At 41.0% G+C, this 12,644-nt stretch overlaps 1 long non-coding RNA gene across 6 annotated transcripts in view; it reads left to right on the top strand.

The window, feature by feature from the left end:
• Positions 1–12,487, top strand: part of LOC138109317 (uncharacterized) — a 43,721-nt gene extending 31,234 nt beyond the window's left edge. For 5 of the 6 annotated variants that reach the window (XR_011150401.1, XR_011150398.1, XR_011150410.1 and 2 more), the window contains one exon: positions 2,039–2,936. This is a non-coding gene — a long non-coding RNA (uncharacterized lncRNA). Of the gene's footprint in view, positions 1–2,038; positions 2,937–6,877 lie in introns of those variants that run through there. The other variant, XR_011150406.1, reaches the window with a different exon arrangement.
• Positions 12,488–12,644: the final 157 nt, after the last annotated feature.

Genomic DNA, 12,644 nt, shown 5'->3' on the forward strand with positions numbered 1-12,644 from the left:
CCAGGTGTGGAAACCTAAACTGTTAATGTATGTGTGCAAGAGCAAGAAAGGTTGTCTTAGGTGTCGAGTAGTTAGGTGTCCAGATTAAAAAGATAAAGCTTGTAGTATGCTTCAGGAAGAGAAATTAAAACCTGCCTTTCCTCAGAAACGTAACTCTGGCAAGGAATTTGATATTAATGGCCCATCAATTGTTTCAGGTTATTCGGAGAAAGAGCAGTGATAGCCAGATAAGGCAGTAAATTACTCTTTGCTTGCTAAAAATTGGTGAAATCATAAATTCATTGAGCAAACGTACCCCTCTGGCACACTGGGCCCTGGGACTGGGACCTCTGCCTGTACACAGCAAGGCTGAGCCCTGTGGGCTGCATCTTCCCCTCAAGCCCCAGCATGCCTACAGAGTGACCCCAGGTTTGAGGCTGTAACACTCTGGAGATAAAATAACCAAAATCTGACACCACATTTGAAGTCCAGTGTTGTAGATATTCTTTACCGTGTGCCAGTTTCAGACATACATGTGGGATAGAACTGGGAATTCAACATTAAAATGGAAATGAAGATTTTGATATCTATCCTGAGCTAACACCAATTCTAAGAAGACAAACCCATCTCCTTTCTTCACAAATTTTGGAAATCTCATCTGCCTTGCATATCTATGAGTTTCCTTATATACGAGGTCTAAGTAAAATTGGTCTCATCTTGGCAAAAATGGCTTCCTAACATCCATGTGCATGGAAAACTTTGTATATAATGTTATTTTTTCCCATCTAGAAATAATAGCAGTTTGAGTCCTTATCTCTCCATGAGTGCTATAGGCAAATCAATGTCTCAGTGAATTTAAGGTGCTCATGTCCTCATGTATCTTGAGGTAATTTTTAAACTTATTGATCTTTTTTTTTATATAAAGGATCTTGCTGCATCTTAAGCCATCCTGTAGGAGAAACAAAAGTAATCAGAGATTGTTGATTGTCTTGAACATTTTTTTGGGGTAGAAGATGTATTTATATTGATTTGTCTGGTTACATGCCAATCTCTGAAGCTGTAACTTTGCTCCAGTAATGGGAAGAATGGTATCCTACTCCTGGACAACCTCATTCTATCTTTGATCTGGCTGTCTCAACGAGGTCATGCTATTGAAGGTACAAGGTGCAGTGACATTTACAGGCACAGTGAAGTGGCCATTATAGCCTCTCAAGCTGAGAGAGAGCCATGGGAATGTCATAGGTGGAGAGGAAGCATGGACCCCTTCCTGGGGTGGATGATAAGTGCTGGTGTGGAAGCTTGGATGACACAGCACTCCACAGTGTAGCCTGTGATTCCATATGCTTGTGCCGCCATAAATCTGATATTCCTGCTGCGTTAAAGTTTATATTTCAGTGGACAAACCTCATTATGAGATAGGCTTTTTTTTTTTTTTTTGCTACAGTCTATTTTCTCATTAGCAGTTGTATGATACTAGGTGCATGCTACCATGGGGCTTCACTGAAACCTTAAGGAGACACACTGCCAAGCTAGAACTTCTCACAACCTTCAGATAGGCATAACAATGACACTTCTTATAGAAATATTATTACTTTCTGTCAGTTTTACAGTGTTTTAAAATACAGGGAGAATATCTCATTTTAGCTTTGTCCATCGTGGTACTAAGAGGCTGAAAATCTACATGTCTAGAAATGAGGAGCTGATGAAGATAAATATATCACCTTTATTGATTTTAGACCACTCTCTTTTATTGAAAATAATAAAACAAATTGCATATAACAACAAAAAAGCAGCAGCACACAGGAGGTGAGCAAACACACTGCAGGTACTTGTGTTTGCCTGATGGGGAATGTGCTGTGATCAATTAATGCTCTATAAATCTCTTGGTGTAAGATATCACTGTAGCCTTTGCTGTAGCTGCAGTATTTTATGGTAAAGATATAGATCTTGTCATGGTCTAGGCACTCAGATTATTTTTCTGTGATTAGTTTGGCATCTCTTTAATTAGAGCTGTGTGCTGTGTTACCTGATTTCATCCTTTTTCTCTTTACCTATTTAGGTCCTAATCCTGCAAGTGGATTTGTTGAAATGGACCTTGATAGCCTGAGGGCCTGACAAAGTTCATGGGACTCTATATGACTGCAAGTTCTCACTCTGAAGATCTGATTGTAGGCCTGAACCTAAATTTCTATTTCGTTCCCTTGTCTATTTGCTTCTAAATGATGAAAATTATCTTTTAAAATGGTGTTGTCTTTCAGTCTCATGTACTGCACATCCACTTCAGTAGTGTTCAGAGAGTGTGCTTGGGATGTTGTCAGATATTGTTAAAATATTTCTCTTCTGTTGTGTGCCTAAACCTCATTATTGCTCTGATTATTGTTACATTTTTACATTTAGTGGCTTTCCACCTAAAATGGAGATTCATCATCAGTGTTTTCAATCATTGTGGTATTTCTCTTAACTCAGATTTTTAAATCAGAGTAACTGTTGAAACTGTTCAGGTTCTTTTTAAAGATGTAGATTTGTTTATTTCTTGCTGGACACAAAATATAATATTTTATTTTGCTAACTTGGTAGCCTAGTATTACTGAAAGCTTTCAATATGATGATACCCTGATGTAATAAAAGAAGTAGGAAAAGACATTACCTTTTACTAGCTCTCCTGTTGCTTTTCTATTCCTGTGGCTGTAGTTACACAACATACAACTGAGAGTGAAGATATTTTTATTTTTTGTGAGCCGGTGAATATCTTTTGTTGACAATGTGTGCTGTTCCCTGTCCTATTCCATATGACCATGTTGCAGTTTCACTGAATAGTGAAGTTATAGCCCTGATAAAAGCTGGAAAGGACTTTCCAAAATCACATTAAAAATAGAGTTTGAGAGGAAAAATAGATGTGTTCTATTTCTGTACATGTTAGTATTTATAGTGTATATTTTTTTAAAGCAAGTATGTAGCAGTATATGATAATTAACAGATTAAAAGATTCAAAACTTCCTTTAAATATAGAGAATCAGAAAAACGTTTTTTGTTTTTGTAGGCTTATTACAATGATATTAAGGAGCTTCACAGTATTTGATGAATTTTTGCATATTCCCAGAACAACAGAAAAGCACCACTGTCCTGTTTGACCAAGGAGAAACTAAGCCACTCGTTTAGTCACTAGTAAAGTCAATGATATTAATTGGATTCTCCTGCCTTTTAACCTTGTGCCTCTGGCTCCATTTTTCCCTCAAGAGCTGAACCTTCCATTATCATCATCTGCTTTGCGTTTCTACGTAAAAGGCCCAAGGTGTTTCTGTTTGGACTGGAAGACAAGGTTGGTTGGCCATCTGCCAAGGTGCGTGGTCTGACTCGCTCCGTGCTCGCGGGGGCTGCTGGTGAAGGCAGAGGCAGAACTGAGCATTCTGTGTGGCATTCAACTGCCTTAACCACATGCCCATCGCTCTCTTCCTGTAGTTGTCTCTCTTGTTCTCACCAAAACTCCTAGAGACAACACATTTACCAACCTATAAATAATCTAATTTGATGCACAGCCCTGATTCATTTCCTGAGCTGTGTCCTGCACACACGGGGTGGCTGCAGTCCCGTGGAAAAATTCAACAGAGTGCACGAGGCCAAATATTGAGGCTGTTAAGTGTTTAAACTTTGCAATGAAAGAATGTTCCTTTAATGTCGCTTATTATAGCTATAACTTGAAGTATTTTTAACAAGGAACAAGAGAAAAATGAAAGCTTTTAGAACTGGTTGTAACCGATTCCCTGTCTAGCACGTGAACGTGAATATCCAGCTCAGTGAAACACAGAACATCAGCCAGTGGGGGGAGGCTGGCCACCTCCAGGGAGGAAGGGAAGGAAGAAGGCTGGGTCCTTAACACCATGAGTATACCCAGTTTGCTTCCGAGTCTAAGGGACTATTTGTGGAGCGTTGACCCCAGTTCTTTAGCTTTTGTGTTCTCTTCAGCATTCCCACCCCATAAAATTAGCTCTTCCATAGCTTCTCAGTGCAGTAGACATTGGGGGTGTTGCCGTAGTCTGCTAATAATCTAAATGAAGAAACAGAAATCAAAGGCAGGATTTTCTCCTGTTTTCCTGTTGAAAAATAAGAGGAGATGCTCCCAGTTCTCTCCACAATGAATTTCAGGGGCTATCCTTCTGATCCTTGATCTCACAAATAGATGGCAAAAACTTTAGTAATAGAAAATGCTGCTCTTGGCTTACCCCTTTAATCTTCTTCCCGGTCAAACTGTAGTGGCCTACTGTGTTTGCAAGCTACCAAGGGTGGTGTGTAGGCTCCAGTGCCAGAGCAATTGTGTTGGGAACACAAGCTCATCTTGTTATCTTTTATATTAGAATTTGGTAGCATATTAGGTTTTTTTCAGAGAAATCTTGCCAGACCGTAGGCTGAGTTTCAGTTTTTGTTAATGTCTGCTTTATCTATGGATGGTGCTTGAAATTGGTCACCAAGCCCAGTGATTTGCTATGAGGAAAACAAAACAATCTCATGCCTGGCTTTTGCATGTTTTTCTCTGGGATATGCATTCTTTTCTCACAAGTAATGCAGCAAGTTCCTGTACAAAGAACTGGTGGGGGGAATACTGTTAGGGAAAATTTGGTCAACCCATTCACTGAAATTCATAAAAATCAAAGTACTTGCAAAAGTACATCAGTTTTGCTGGCATTTTATTGCAAAGTAAAAATGAAAACCCTGATTTTAACACTGATTTGGGTTGGTTTTTTTTAAATAAGGATCAGTTTTCAACATTTCATAGCTGTAGAGAAATTGTGGGAACAGGATGAAACAGTCTTGATACTCAGAATCACCTTAAGTCTGTATCTCAACTCAACACTTTGTATCATGAAACCATGGCCTGAAACCGCTGCCTGTCATATCAGATAATATTATCACTGATTTACTATGTTACTTCATCTTACATGCTTTTTGTAACCTTTTGGCAAGAATCAGTGGTTTTTTTCTATGTTTTGGGTATCTTCTTTTGGCTTTGGGGTTGCATTTTTTTTGTTTGTTTGGGGTTTTTTGTTTTGTTCTTTTTTACCAGCACCTAATAGAGCCCTGATCTGTGAGGGCTTCCAGGTACCAGTATAATACAGGTAGTAATCATGCCTGCTGCTAAAAATTTTCTACCTTATTTCATTTGCATTTTGTTTGCCTTCAGCTTCCAGCCATTGATTCTTGTTATGCCTTCTCTGATGGATTAAAGAGCTCTTTAGGACTCACTATTTTCTCCCCAGGACAGTGCTTTTACCATGTAATCAAGTTACTTCTCAGTATTATTTTTTTTGTTGTTTGTTTGTTTTAAGAAAAAGCTAAACAGATTGAGCTTTTTAGGGTTCTCATTATTTTTTCCACATTCTTGGATGATTTTTGTGGCTCTTTTCTATCCATAAAACTGTGTTACTAGTCACATACATAGAAGTAAAATTACTTCTCTAGGTACACTTGTGTTAGTATGGCTAGAAATTGATGTTTTTACAAGGTCAGGTAAAAAAACCCTACCTAATATGACTTCTACACATCTGAGTGTAGTTATTAGAGGACAGAAAAGGATGGATGCTTTTTAAAACATGTAAATGTTTTTAAGTGATCCACAAATCAGCAAGAGTGGGTGTACAGGAGGGATGCAAAAATTATTTATGTTGAGGTTTTCAAGGAGATAGAAGTGAAAATAAAAATAATAATTTTAGTTGTAAAGCAACAATAATACATCAAAACTTAAATGCTGTGTTTAGCATAGTACTACATACTTGCAGAAATTTTGTAGGATTGAATGAAAAATGTTTGTTATTAACACACTGTTGTGGGTCACTGGAAATAGAGACTGTGAGTGGATGTGAATATATATATCCCTTACATCCATTTAATCCTATAAGTAGCCACTTGCTTGTATTTGGAAACCCAAGAACAGTTATGTGATCTGTTATGCTGTAATAGAAGAAATAACATAGTATTAGCAATTCATTTAGTTAAAAAAGTCATCACTATTAAGTCATATAAAAGTTCAAACAATCAAAACCCACAGCTTCAAAGAGGCTCTTGAAAGTTTTACTGCTTCAGTATTTCTTTCCAAAGGAATTGGTATTTATTTTGATTGGCATCCATACTTTAGGACAAGGTTAAGTTAAATTTACACGAAGGAGACTAATCAGATGCCTATCGGGTCAAAACATCTCAGCCTACCCAATGACATTCATGCATATCACACATATCAGCATCTGAATTGAACCTGCACTCCCAGCCCCACACTTACCCCTCCTGGAAACCATCAGATTTTCATTCAATTCAACTACAGACTGTTTCAACTCTTGGTGCTGTGCATTAGTTTAATGTGAATTTGTCTAATGTTGTGTCTGACAAAACTTTGAGGTCACGACATTGACTTTCTGTCCAAACAGACTTTGGGTTTTGACTTGGAAAAGAATGCGTCTTTCCATTGTGGCAGCATTCCCCCTGTGAAATTCAGGGCATATTCCACACAGGTCTTCATTTGTTTCAGCAGAAGGAAAGTTCATGGAAACATGGTAAATTAAGTAGAAATGAGATTTAAAGGAATGCAAAAGAATCCTCTAAAACTCGTGGAAAAGAAGTAAAGGCAAACAAGATCTGAATAGAAAACCAAATGACACCTAGTTAAGAAAGTACTAAGCTATATAGATTTAGATTCCAAGCTTGTGTGTGTTAATGAAAAAGTTATTACTAAGCTTTTGGTAACACTGGGTGACTTGGTGTAGAAGTTGTCCCTCTGCAATGATGAGCTCACAGAGCCCTTTTCAAAACAACCACCTGCTGTTGGAAAAGACAAGAGAAGTGGGCATTCCCTTGAATATTTTTGGTACCACAGGCTTAGTCAATGTAAATTATGTGATTTCTTATATCCTAGGTTGCCTCTGTTTCTTCTCCTGAGTCTCAGAAATCCTGGAATAGAACCGTTAAATAAAAGGAGATGACATCACTGGGAAAGAAGATGGTAGAAGAAACAGGATGATTATGATAGAAGCTGGAGATGGTCTCTGTGAGAATGCTAGCATGACTTCATTTCTCTGAACAGCCATTTAAGAGGCAATCTTCCTTTCTGAACCAGTAATAAATTGGGATGGCTGCGTGTAATGGTAGGTGTTCGACCAATGCAGCACCCAGTGCAGTGCATACTGGGAAACTGTTCTGGAAGTAGGGGGAGGGGGGTCTGGCTAGAAAATTACTTTACCATTAAATAATGGTCCTGATGACTATTTGATGAGCAGGTACAGCTGCCAGAATGCATTTTTCAGCTTATCTTTGCACAGGAGTGTGGACAAAAGAGGAGAAGAAAAAGGAGACAGAAAGGAGAGAGATGGAGAAAGGATAAGAGTTTTTTGAGGCTCCTTCTGCTCTTCCAGGATATGTTCTTTGCCCTCCCTAGTGAGTGGTATACACTGATAACTTGTAGTACTTGTAATCTTCCTTGAGCTTCCAACTCTCCTTGGGAAGTTAGCAAGTTTATGAAGTTCCTGAGTATGTGGATAACTCCTCAAATGAATGAGAAACACTTCATTGTGTTGTAAGGGATGAGACAGACACTACCCAGTGACACCCATGTACACTTGGCTGTATTCAGCAAAAGGATAAGACTGTCCTGTCAAACTATGCGAGTTCCCTTTTTGAAGCTGTGAGCAAATGGTTGTTTCCTCCAGCAGTTCCTGTAACTGCTTGTATGCAGTCTACATCACGGTAGGTCCTGTGTAGTTACTAGCTAGATGTGTGATGCATCCTGTTTCTTTGGATATCAACATCCCATAAATTCACATCATGAGTTTGTGGAAGTAAGACTGTGCTAGGATTTCTAATATCAGGGACTGTTTGCATTAAGGTGTCATCTTCATATCCATAAGCAGATGGTTTAGTCTGTGTTGCAGTCCCATATAAAGGATCAGAGTACAGGTCACATGCTATCTCTATATTGATTTTTTTCAGAAAACATGTAGATAAGGGAATAGTAGCTCTGTCCCAGCACTATAACTAGCTCTAGGAACCTTTCCAATTTGACATGGAGCACTGAGGTCTGTCTGAAAGATTCCTGGCTGTGAGAGACCATATCTTGTTGAATCTTCTGGGCTGGATACAATAGGAAGGAAGGGATTCTCAGGTATTTTTCATCACCTTAGGCCTGGTTGGATTCTGCCTGTTCAGGTGGAGAAGTCTAACAGTGGTGTCACCATCAGCAGCTTACCTGTCTCTAGTGAGTATTAACACCTTTAGAGCAGTATCTGTGAAGATGGACAGCAACATTCTGGGTTTATTAGAAGCAGCTGATAACTCTTATCTCAGTGGTAGGCTCGACTGTACAATACATAAATGATCTGGAGATTTTGGAGGGGACTGAATATTTGATGCTGTGTTTCCAGAAAGTTGAAGAGATAAGTGGATGTTGCACTGCATGTTGTGTTCTCAGCAAAGCAAGCATCTCAGCAGGTCAGCGATTTCAGAAATAGTGCAGTCCTGAAAGAACATTTTTGAACTCCTTTTTGCTGTTGAAGCTGAACGCAGTTCCATCTGTCTGAAACTGCACATTGAGAGCTTCACAGAGGCACTTAAAGAAGTTATGTACTTATGCGTAAGGAATAAGATGCTAAAGGAATCGTATTTCGTAAATCTATTAACCTTACCATAAAATTGTTACTTTCTATACACATAGCCACTGTAAAAAATGTTCATGGTATACTGATCAGCAGAGGAAAAGTCTATACTGATGTATCTTCACCATCTTTGCCCGCTTTCTGAGCTGAACAGTGTGGCTATATGCTTTTGCTATGAAAATCTGTTTGCTTGGATACTTTGCCATACATCTGTTAATTCCACAAAAAGTGTACAAATTTTCACATTATCCATTTTGTGGATAAAAGCACTGTGTAAGTACTGACCCTGATTTAAGAATGTATCAGCTCTAGGAATGATGGAATTGTCTTCAGGGCTCACATGTCAACAAAAATCAGCTGGTTCACACATGAAGCTTGGCAAGGAAAACGCTGCAGCAGCTCCAGTGCCATCCCTGCTCCCTGCCTACCTCTCCCGGCCCACTGCCTTTAGTCAGCCGAGGTTACCTTGCCTGTGTGCCACTGCTCCACAGTTACCACTTACACACACACACCTGGGTCAGCCAGCCACTCATCCATGGGGAGCGGACAAACAGCCTTCTGAAACCCTGCTCACTGATGGAAGAGGGACAGCAACATATGCAGATTACTTGACACACTGTGAGCAAATCCAGATGGGAAAGGTAAAGTAAAGCAGGTTCCATTCATTGGTACTGTTTGCAGACATGCTGATTCCTTTGAATAGAGTCTTTCTCTTCCAGAAATGATTTTAAGGAAATACTTAAAGTGTATCTCCCGATGATTTCAAATAAGACACCAGAGGAAAAGATTGGCTGCAAGTCTGCATCTAATAAGCAACTGAGAATTGTGTTCATCTGGGCTGTGCACAGGCTGGCACTGCAGCCTCAGGAAAAGGGCAAATATGGCCAGGGCTTTTTTTCAAATACGCTGTGAAAACCCTCCCTGCTGTAGGGCTGGAAGTGTTTGAAAGCAACAGTGACAATCTACATTACCAGCAGCTCCATCAGAAGTACACGTGCCCAGGTGCCCTGTCTCTGCAGATGTTTTACTCTCGTTTTGAGCTGAAAATGTAACTTTTTTGTTGAGAAAGGCTTTCAGATCTTGTTAAAAATAGCCTAATAGTAGCTTTGGATTTGACTGACAAGCTAGTTGTTACTATGCCATTTTCACTGTAATAGTCTAGTAATTTTGACCCAAAGAAACAATGATCTCATTCCTTGGGAGGGAGGACAGAGTGACAAAATCTGGAGGTCCTGTGACGACACTGAACCTCTTTGTTGTCAAAGCAAGCTGTGAAATCATCTGCTTTCCTGCCAAACCCTCTGGGGAGTAAGCAGTGTCCTTCACAGAATACACATTTTGCAGGAGAAGATGGGGGCACTGAAGAACCACCTTCCTGCCCCATGGAAGGTGTGCTGCCCCACACCCTGTGACTTCTGGAATTGATGCAAGTGTGTTTTCCCACCTCTATCAGCAACCACAGCCCTAAAGTGGGCAGAAACTTTCTAACGTTCTTTATATACTGTGACTTCGTCAAAAATTCTACTGGAGTAGTGTCACCAATGTGTATCACAGTTATTTTGGGAATGGGGGAGAATGAGATCTCTGCATCTCTCTCTGAGTCAGGCTCCACTGCCAACCAGATAGTCTGTACTTGTTGGGATTCTCCATCCTTGTTTGTGTTTGCTAGAAATCTTTGGTTGTGAGCTACATGGAGGATGATAGGAAGTGAGAGGAAAATTTTAATACAACTTTTTTCGTCATTCAGTTGGAACTTTTCTGTTCCTACTCAGCAAGACATTGTTAAGAAGAACAGTTCTGTCTTTGGAGAGGCCTTCCTCTGTTATCTCTAAAGAAAACTGGAGAAAAAAAGGATGCTTTAAAAAAAGGTTGATAACGTATAGCTGATGTTTCCGTTCAAGTTCAGCTCACTTTACATGGAAAAGGAGTTGGACCAAAAGGCTCCTTACAAAGATTTCTACTGGTTTCCAAGTAAGTAGCTACAAAGGGTATCCTAAAACATGAAGTATTTGAAAACATGTATCTAATAGAAATCATTGTTTTACTCTTGCTTTGCAGTATGCCATCCAATCTGTGTGTCTTTTCCTAAAGTATACCCTAGTTTGCAAAACAACAAAATTACTAAACAGGGGTTTTGAAACTTCCTCTGCAGCTACATACTTTTTTTTTCCTGGAGCAGTTGTACTGGGCTGTTGTGACCCAAATATTCTGTGGGCAAAGCTTATATGCAAGAAGTCAAAGGTGTCCTGTGTTGTCCAAGTGATCTCAGTGACTGCACCTGTCTAGCGGAGTGTAATTTAAAACAGATTTGAACTTCAATGAGGTTTGCAGAAGAAGGCATGTTTGTGAAGTATCAGAAGGGATGTGGCACAGCATGAACAAGAGAAGAAACATACATTGCTTCCGTAAAAAACACTACTGTCTGCAACTGATGAGTAAATTCTTTTGTATTTCTGTCATCAAGGGTTGCAGAAGAAACCCACTGAAGATGCAAACCTGTACAGGCCTGAGCATCTAACTAGCAGAGATGAAGGAAAACCTTTACAGGAGTGTGTCACATAATCAAATTCTCCTCATCACTTGCCTTTTACTGAAGTTTTGGCTCTAGACAACAGCAAGGAATAAAAGCAATCCTTTGCCTTCCTTTCAGGTCTGGTTTTCACAGAAGAAACCTTAAAGAAGTTCAGTATGTGCAAAGCTATCAGCTTCTGCACACTAAACCACATAAATACTAGTGATTTTTACATTTTCTTCTGTTCCATAAAAAGGTTTAAAGTTTAGGATGCAAATCAGAAAAAAACCCAAACCCCAAACACAACCTTTAATTGAGACAGAAACACAAGTGTTCCTTACTATTCATGTATTTTTGCATGATTTTAGGTAGCAGAATCACTGTCTTCATATGTCTACCAGCACTTCTTCACAAATGAGGCAGTTTTAGAATTAGGGTAATTATTTAAAAGGATCTTTGACTTCCATAAAACACCATGCCTTGCAAAACAATTGCTATCCCTTCTGTGTTAGGCCACAAACCCTTCCAAAACTTCATGGATAGATTTTGAGAGTTCATTAAGAAATTATCGAAGTCAGCTATTTACACACGAATATTTGTGACCAGTTTAGCTTAAGTTGTCTTAACTCAAGTTTCTGTTACTACAGTAAGCATGCTGACACTGCCTTTTGGAGCAGAGCAGTGGTTTTGGATTTTTCACAGCAGCACTCTTCCCAGCGTTGTTTGCACCAATAAAGTAGATGTAATCAGCGAAGCTGATGTTAAGGGGTATTTCTCCTGTTTGCTAGTCCTGTACAGCTTCCTTGTGCGGTGCAGGTGACAGTAAAATAGCAGGGAGAGGAGCAGCAGCGGAGGACAGGTGCTATGTGGCTCAGCGCGCCCCTGCACCGGGATGCTCGGCACGGCGCCGGGCCATCACTGTGCACGATTGCTGAGAACGTGGCGGGGGGGCGTGGAGGGGGGAGCTGCCTGACCACTGCGGGCTGCTCCTTGTCACTCAGGAGGTAAAGGAGAAAGCCAGTATCTTCCGACTAGTGTTCATACAGGTGATGAAGCCGTTTCTGGAAAAAGAATGAAAAAAAAAACCAAAAAAAAACCCAAAAAACCCCCCACGGAACAACAAACAAAACAAACGCCCCCCAACCTCGGGTAAGGGGCAGAGCCGCGCACGCCGCCGCGGCAGCGGAGAGGAGCCCCGTGCGCCGGCTGGAACCGGGCAAGAGGAGCCGAGACACGCGGGCTTGGCTCGGTTCCCCGCCGAGCCCCGGTTTCCGCGGTGGGGCGGCGCGGCCGCAAGGACGGGCAGGCGGCGGCGCCCTGCTCCCCACCACAGGGCGGACGCGCGGGTTCCCCCGGGGTGGCGGGGCGGCGGCGGGGACGGCGGGGCCCGCGGCCCTCAGAGGCAGCAGCGCAGCGCCGGGCAGCCACCGCCGCTCTCCGGGGCCCGCCGCCGCCCGGCTCCCTGCGCTCACTTTTATATTTGCGCGCCCTTTCCATGCTCGGTGACGTGTCCCGCGGCGCGC

Source organism: Aphelocoma coerulescens, chromosome 1 (genome assembly GCF_041296385.1).
Source record: "Aphelocoma coerulescens isolate FSJ_1873_10779 chromosome 1, UR_Acoe_1.0, whole genome shotgun sequence".
Taxonomy (NCBI): Eukaryota; Metazoa; Chordata; class Aves; order Passeriformes; family Corvidae; genus Aphelocoma; species Aphelocoma coerulescens.